Here is a 7,911-nt window from a genome sequence, read left to right as displayed (position 1 = left end):
TAATTCTATTAGTTTCTGTGAGAGAAAGCTAAAGGTTTCCAGCCTGGGATGTTTAGGGGACAAACTTCACTGATTCTAAGCAATTTTTTTTAAAAAAAAAATCTCTACAGTAGTGCAGATTAAGTTAAACTGCAGAATGAACAGAAAAAAGATTTCGCTCCCCATTCAAATGATGGGGCAGAATCCCCATATGGAAGTACCTAAGGAGTTAATTTTTAAATGAAAAGATGGTAAAAGCAAAAAATCGTCAAAATCTGATACACACATGCGTTACCTCATAAAATTTTGCTTCTCCGCATGCGCATGAAGCAAAAAAATACCCAAAAAATGGCGGTGCCATTGAACTACTACCAGAGCGGTCGTGCGGAAATTGTACGATCTGGCAGCCGCTACTTGTGTGCGGTCTGCTACCACACAGGTAACAACCCACTAATGGGTGTAATTCTCCAAGACAAGAATTCTTGGAGTATGGTCCTTGAGCTCCAAAAGGCCACACATCCTATTTTAAGGCCTAATTAAAGTCTGGCCTAATTTAAGGCTGGCTGGACCTACAGGAAGAGCCTTCTCTGTGAGGGCCCCGGCTCTCTGGAATCAACTTCCCCCCAGAGATTCGCACTGCCCCCACCCTCCTTGCCTTCTGTAAGAATTTGAAAACACAAATTAGACTCGGAGCATCTTACAAAACAGGAATAAAATCACCATGCTTGGGGTCATTGGCCCCAGCTTTTGCCCAATGAATGTATTCAGTGTGATAATATGTATGTGACTTTTTTATTTTAAATGTTTAGTTTTTAAGATAAATTTTAAATTAATTATTCTATTAATTGGCCTAGAAATGTTTTACTTATTATATCTTTTTTACTAAAATGTTGTAAGCTGCCCCGAGTCCATGGAGAGGGATATAAGCAGGCATATAAGTCCAATCAATCAATCAATCAATGGTGAGCAGTGTGGTCGGGTGGTAGGAAAAGCAAGTAGGATGCTTGGCTGCATAGCTAGAGGTATAACAAGCAGGAAGAGGGAGATTGTGATCCCGCTATATAGAGCGCTGGTGAGACCACATTTGGAATACTGTCTTCAGTTCTGGAGACCTCACCTACAAAAAGATATTGACAAAATTGAACGGGTCCAAAGACGGGCTACAAGAATGGTGGAAGGTCTTAAGCATAAAACGTATCAGGAAAGACTTAATGAACTCAATCTGTATAGTCTGGAGGACAGAAGGAAAAGGGGGGACATGATTGAAACATTTAAATATGTCAAAGGGTTAAATAAGGTTCAGGAGGGAAGTGTTTTTAATAGGAAAGTGAACACAAGAACAAGGGGACACAATCTGAAGTTAGTTGGGGGAAAGAGCCAAAGCAACATGAGAAAATATTATTTTACTGAAAGAGTAGTAGATCCTTGGAACAAACTTCCAGCAGACGTGGTTGGTAAATCCACAGGAACTGAATTTAAACATGCCTGGGATAAACAGATCCATCCTAAGATAAAATACTAAAAAATAGTAAAAGGGCAGATTGATGGATCATGAGGTCTTTTTCTGCCGTCAGTTTTCTATGTTTCTATAAATAAATAATTGAAAAGAGAGCGATTTTCAGTTTGTCAACCACCATTTGTCCCACATCCTGCTTAAGTCGAGCTGCTAGGTCAGAGAGAAGGAAAGTTTTGCCTCGGTTGGAGACCCCTTTTCCCTTTGTTCTACCTTTTCTGAACCTCACTCCAACTTATTAAATAATAAAACGGAACCCTTGGTTTTGTCCCCAGTGTCAAGCTTTCTCCCTTCAACTTTCCAGAATGTCTTATTGTGCATAAATTCACACGTACCCACTGTTTTAATTAAAAATTCTTTTTGCAAGACTGTACATTAACGCCCAGGAGTTGTGCGGAGTGCCGCTGACTGCCCACCTCTGATTCAAAGCAAGAGTTGGAAATAGTTTGTTCGGGGTGGGCTGGGCCGTTGCTACTGCTGCTGCTCCTGTCAGAAGAATGAAAACAGTTCATTAGTCTTGAACAAAGCAGTTGCGCTAACTGTTCTTCCTTATGTTGCTCAGCGTGGATAACAGCAGCTGCCTTCAAGTCTTTTATGAGGAAGCAGCAGCTTAACTTCTCTTTAAAGACAGAGAGAGAGAGAGGTTGGAATTACAAGGGGAGGAAGATAATAATAATAATAATAATAATAATAATAATAATAATAATAATAAGTAATAAAAAGTCTTCGGAGAGGGGCGGCATACAAATCTTATTATTGTTGTTATTGTTATTATTATTATTATTATTATTATTATTATTATTATTATTATTATTTTTGTATGCCGCCCCTCTCCGAAGACTCGGGGCAGCTCACAACAATAATAAAAAACAATATTATAGCGAAACAAATCTAATATTAAAAAAGAAGCATATAAAACCCTATCATATTTAAAAACCAAACAACACATACATACCAAACATAAAATATAAAAAGCCTGGGGGAAAGGTGTCTCAACTCCCCCATGCCTGGCAGTATAGGTGGGTTTTGAGTAGTTGCAAAAGACAAGGAGGGTGGGGGCAGTTCTAATCTCTGGGGGGAGTTGATTCCAGAGGACGGGGCCACCACAGAGAAGGCTCTTCCCTGGGGCCCGCCAAACGACATTGTTTAGTTGACGGGATCCGGAGAAGGTCAATTCTGTGGGACCTTATTGGTCACTGGGATTCGTGCGGTAGCAGGTGGTTCCGGAGGTACTCTGGTCCAGTGCCATGAAGGGCTTTAAAGGTCATAACCAACACTTTGAATTGTGACCGGAAACCGATCGGCAGCCAATGCAGGCCACAGAGTGTTGTAGAAACGTGGGCGAATCTGGGAAGCCCCACAATGGCTCTCGCGGCCGCGTTCTGCACGATCTGAAGTTTCCGAACACTTTTCAAAGGTAGCCCCATGTAGAGAGCGTTGCAGTAATCGAACCTCAAGGTGATAAGGGCATGAGCGACTGTGAGCAATGACTCCCTGTCCAACTAGGGCCGCAACTGGTGCACCAGGCGAGAAGTGAGGTGGGAAGCCCTCTCTGTTATTTGGGGAGGGAGAAAAGGTTTTCAAACAGATGAATGTGTTATATTACTCGGAAAGCATTCTTTTATTTTATTTATTTATTATTTGGATTCCTAGTCCGCCCTTCTCCATAGACTCGGAGCCTCTTACAAAACAGGGATAAAATGCAAAAAGACACATATAAGAAATCCAAGCTCACCCAAGAACTACAGTACCTGGGACAGGTGGTATGTCTGGATAGCAAACAAAAAAATGTATACAAATAACTAAAACTGTCATCGTGAATACATATTCAAATTAAAATGGGGGGCAAATGGAGAGAGAGAAATCAAACTGTTGTTAAATGTAAATATTGTTGTTTTTAATGCACCATTATACCATGTTGTGGTTAGCTCTGGCCCAGCTCCTGCCCCAAGGACTGTGGATGTGGGGGAGACATCCACATGCCGCAGGCCTGTTTTGCTCCCGGTGGAATCTGCTGATGAAGGCTCCTCTGACCAAGAAGACATGAGTGACAGGGAGGAGGAGAGTGTGACAGACAGCTCAGAAGGAGATCAATTATCTAGCTCCTCCTTGGATTCAGAACAAGAGTTAATGATACAGCCACGCATGCGGAGAGCGATGCACAGGCAGCAACAACTGAGAGATTATTATCAAAGAAAATGAGGCCACCTGTGGTTGGGTGGGGCTGTGGTAATTAGTGAGGCTGCTATAAATAGCAGCCTGTGGGTTTGGCCATTGGGGAGGATTATCTGATCATTGTGTTTCATGACTGCTTTACTGACTTTGACCTTTTGTGTGCTGATTTCCCCCCCGCTTTGAAACTAAACCAGGGCAAAGTGTGTTTCACTTTGTGAAAGAAGAAGGACTGTGAATTGCCTCACAGCTGCAAGCTAAGTATTTGTACAAGTCCCTTATCAGTTCTGAGATACTTAGATTAGTTGTTGTTGCCTATGCATCGCTCTCCGCATGCGTGGCTGTATCATTAACTCTTGTTCTGAATCCAAGGAGGAGCTAGATAATTGATCTCCTTCTGAGCTGTCTGCCACACTCTCCTCCTCCCTGTCACCCGGCCTTCCCCCGACCACCCCGTTGCTTATTGCTTCCCAGCTGGGAAGCGGCCCCCGCGCACGCGCCACCCGGCCTTCCCCCGCCCACCCCATTGCTCTTATTGCTTCCCAGCTGGGGAAACTCCACCATCTACGCATGCGTGGCCATAGAAAAAAAGGGCATGCATGCGCAGATGGTGGAGTTTACTTCCGGGTTGAAAACTCGCGATATAGCCCTTTGGCGATGCTCGAGGATGCGAAACTCGAGGGATCACTGTACTCTCATACCCATTCAGTCAACAAGCTCACAATACATTCGTCAGCCAGGGGACAGTATCTAATGACCTCAGGCCTGGCGGCATAGTCTTCAGACTCTTGCAAAAGGAGAGTGGGGGCAATACGAATCTCTGGGGGGGAGTTGATTCCAGAGGCCCGGAGCCCCCACAGAGAAGGCTCTTCCCCTAGATCCTGCCAAACGACATTGTCTAGTTGATGGGACTTGGGGAAGACCAACTCTCTGGAACCTCATGCGTCCGAAGGCGGTCCCACAATTATTCTGGTTCAATGCCATGCAGGGCTTTGTAGGTCATAACCAACACTTTTAATTGCATCCGGAAACAGGTGGTATTCCCTCCACCTGTACTTTTTTCCAGGGCCCCACATATATATTGAATTTAAGAGTACAAATTTAACCATTTGGCAGCTAGGCAGCAAATGGCATCCCTTTTTACTACTATTTACTTCCACACCAAGAGCTGCAATTCTACTCATTTCAGCTCCAGGGGCAATTCATGGCAAAGTGCCAAACAGATCTCCATAGGAACAGGATTTGGTAGTTTATGTGATCCTGCCAGGTGCAAGCTACAATATGGAAGAACATAAATGATTTGGATGCAATGGGGAGCTGCAGCACAGCAGCCTTCCATGAGAAACAGTTTAGATATTAATTCAGCCAGGAAACTAGCTCCACATTAAATAGGCCTTAATTTGATGCTTCTTCAAGTTAAATGCATACATACATGCTTGAGCCTTGAGAAAAAAGCGTTTATTTTTTCCAGAGAAATCTCATGTTTCAAAGGCTACATTTCATGTTTTGCTTTGCATCTTCCAACATCTCTCTCCGAACTTTTATATGGTCTCCAGATTCTCCATTCTTGAGTGTTCCATCAGCCGTTTCTTACTGGCCTGCAAAACTCCAAATAAGCACTGGGTGGCGTCAAAGAGTTAGGGTTTGAAAAACGGGTAGCAACAAATAACAAGGAAATTAAATTCACACCATAAAATATTTATTATGAAACAAAATAATTTTTTTTCACTTGTAAGAATCACTTCAAACGCTCTTTTAAGAAATTTTTAAAAATTAAACCGAACATTAACAATATTTTACTTATTTTACATGACGTATGGAACACCACACCACAAATCATTTTTATTATAACTCAAAGCATTTCCCTGTATATACAGTACATACATACACATTATGTTATTCCCTTTCAGGGTTAGCAAATTATGCAGAGCACAGAAAAGACCTTATAAAGCAAAGAGATTAAAAGAATTACATAAAAAAGGAAACAACTAAAAATTAGCTTACAGCAATACTATTTATTTAATGTCTCCAGGCTTTTCTATGTTCGCATACCATCCTTGCTTGCTTTTTATATTCACATATTACTATGCTGGCTGGAGAATTCTGGGAGTTAAAGTCCACAAGTCTTAAAGTTGCCAAGTTTGATAACCCCTGTACTACATTCATACTGATCACTCACTTTCATATTCAATAACATTCATTCATCGCTCATACATTTTTATTTTTATTTTCTTGCTTTACCATACAGTTCTTAAGTACACCACTCCTACTATATCGCACATCCTTGAGGAAGATTTTTTCTGCCTAGTGTTGTATCATTTACTAAGTTCCATGCTAGTCACACATATGTCACTATTGTGACATTCAGGAAAAAACTTCAATTCCATAATTCAAGAATTTATCACATATAATCTAAATCAACAACATACAACAAACTTTCTCACATTCATACATTTCTCAATGAAAAGCATTTCTCCCAAGCAGTTGTAAATTAGTTTCTATAATACTTTCGATTTTAACTTATTTTTTTCCCCAAACAAGTATTAAATAGGAATTCCCCCTTCTCAGGCCCGTGTTAAGTCTTGATATAGATGTGACTTTTGTATTGCATTCAAATACAAAAGGAGTTAGGAACATGTTGAATGAAGTATGGAATATAATCCACAGATCTTACCATACAGACATTGCCAAATGCAGTTTTTCAAGGGATGCTGGAGCCTTTGTGAGCAAACACTGAAATTCAGATATTGGGGCTTTCATGGATATTTTAATTGGAGTAATTTACTGTGATCTGAAAATGCCTGAGATAAATAATATTTCTGCATTGACCATGGCCATAATCCAAAGAACTGCACTGACATTTTCATGCTCTTGAGGAGATACGAAAGTCGCCCAGAAAGTAATGCACTACATTTTTTTTCTCAACATACATTAATGGTTGGAATGCGAAACTTTAGATATACATTATTTGAATTGTCAGAAGTGCATGTGTAAATTTTGCACTTCTTCAGACAGATAGCGTAGCTGCAGCAATGTTTCGAAATGGCGTCTGTAAGTGATGTACTTTACAGGCAGTGTGTCGTCATTGAATTTCTCACTGCAGAAAAAGAAACTATTGGGAACATTCACAAACGTTTGTATTCAGTTTATGGAGAATCTGCAGTCAACAGAAGTATGGTTAGTTGCTGGGCACAGAGGGTGAGGTTATTATAAGACGAAGAGGTGATTCGCACAGTGCAGAAATGGCTTCATAACCAGAACAAGGTGTGGTACCAACAAGGCATATACGCCCTTGGGTCTCGCTGGAGGGAGGCCATAGAACGGGACGGAGATTACGTGAAAAAATAGGGAGTGTAGAAGAAACATCATTCTTTCTTGTGTGTAAGTTTCACTGTGTTCAATAAATAATTGTTCAAGAAAAAAATGTGGTGCATTACTTCCTGGGCGATTGCTTAGTGAGAACATTTTGAGAGGCAACTTTTATGGAGTAGGGAAGATATGATATTTGGAAAATGAGGTTATGAAATAAATCCCAGTTTTCTTGTTTATGAATTAGCATGGCTGGCTAGTTCCTTAAATCCCAGTCTATAAATCAAAACTTCATTGGGAAATAAATGTTATACGGCTAAAAAAAAGAAACTGTATGAAGCTGCCACGTGAAGTCAGATAATTTGTCCGTTTTTATGGCTCTCCAGATTCTCCAGCAGATAATCTCTCAAATCAACTGCTGCAGAACTCAAGAGAAGGGGGGAGGAAGATGGATATCAGGGAATGAATATGGACTTCCTACAGTGGAATGACTACATTTTTGCCACTGAGCTAACCAATAAGTTTTTAGGACTGACACTAACAAGCACCATTTAGCCTACTACTGTGAGTATGATTGTCGGTACAGCAGTATGAAGGGTCATTGTACCTAGGGCAAAAAGGTAAAACAAGACAATATTGTCTTGTCACATTACAAAATGCCTTCTATTCACTAGGCCAGTGTTTCCCAACCTTGGCAACTTGAAGATAATTGGACTTCAATTCCCAGAATTCCACAGGCAGCGAATGCTGGCTGGGAAATTCTGGGAGTTGAAGTCCAGATATCTTCAGGTTGCCAAGGTTGGGAAACACTGCACTAGGCAAATACCACTGACTGGGAAGTACCTGAGGGGCATTTAAATACTTATTTATGCAAGTTTGGTAACAGAAATAGGAGTGCCTCCATTAGCAGAGTTCTTAGCCATTAAAATGACACACTG

Source organism: Erythrolamprus reginae, chromosome 4 (assembly GCF_031021105.1).
Source record: "Erythrolamprus reginae isolate rEryReg1 chromosome 4, rEryReg1.hap1, whole genome shotgun sequence".
NCBI lineage: Eukaryota > Metazoa > Chordata > Lepidosauria > Squamata > Dipsadidae > Erythrolamprus > Erythrolamprus reginae.
The sequence above is the reverse complement of the archived record's forward strand: the minus strand, read 5'-3'. Positions refer to the sequence as shown.